The 258-nt window shown below is 37.6% G+C and overlaps 1 protein-coding gene and 1 long non-coding RNA gene across 5 annotated transcripts in view; one reads left to right on the forward strand and one right to left on the reverse strand.

Annotated features, from left to right (window-relative positions):
- The window catches only part of otud7b (OTU deubiquitinase 7B), a 43,909-nt gene that overhangs the window by 24,403 nt on the left and 19,248 nt on the right, over window positions 1-258 (reverse strand). The gene's annotated exons all lie outside the window — the stretch shown is intronic.
- Window positions 1-258, forward strand: part of LOC116691533 (uncharacterized) — a 15,766-nt gene that overhangs the window by 10,113 nt on the left and 5,395 nt on the right. The gene's annotated exons all lie outside the window — the stretch shown is intronic.

Raw genomic sequence — 258 nt, forward strand, 5'->3', positions numbered from 1 at the left:
TGCAGTCACTGTCATTCACGTTAGCCTGGATTGATAGTATTATATGAATCCAATGGTGTCTTGCAAGTCAACCAGCGTATTTCTACCTAATTTCCCTCTCCAAAACCACTTCAGAAGAATAACGTTAGTAACAGCGCTTACTTGCTTTGGTGTCTATAAAGCATTAAAGTTCAACAAAGAATGGTTCACATTGGAAAAGATCCTATTTCATTGTTTTTTTCTATGTAGATGCACTCCCTTACAAAATCACCGCAGTAG

The sequence above is a fragment of the Etheostoma spectabile genome, chromosome 6 (assembly GCF_008692095.1).
Source record: "Etheostoma spectabile isolate EspeVRDwgs_2016 chromosome 6, UIUC_Espe_1.0, whole genome shotgun sequence".
Classification (NCBI taxonomy): domain Eukaryota; kingdom Metazoa; phylum Chordata; class Actinopteri; order Perciformes; family Percidae; genus Etheostoma; species Etheostoma spectabile.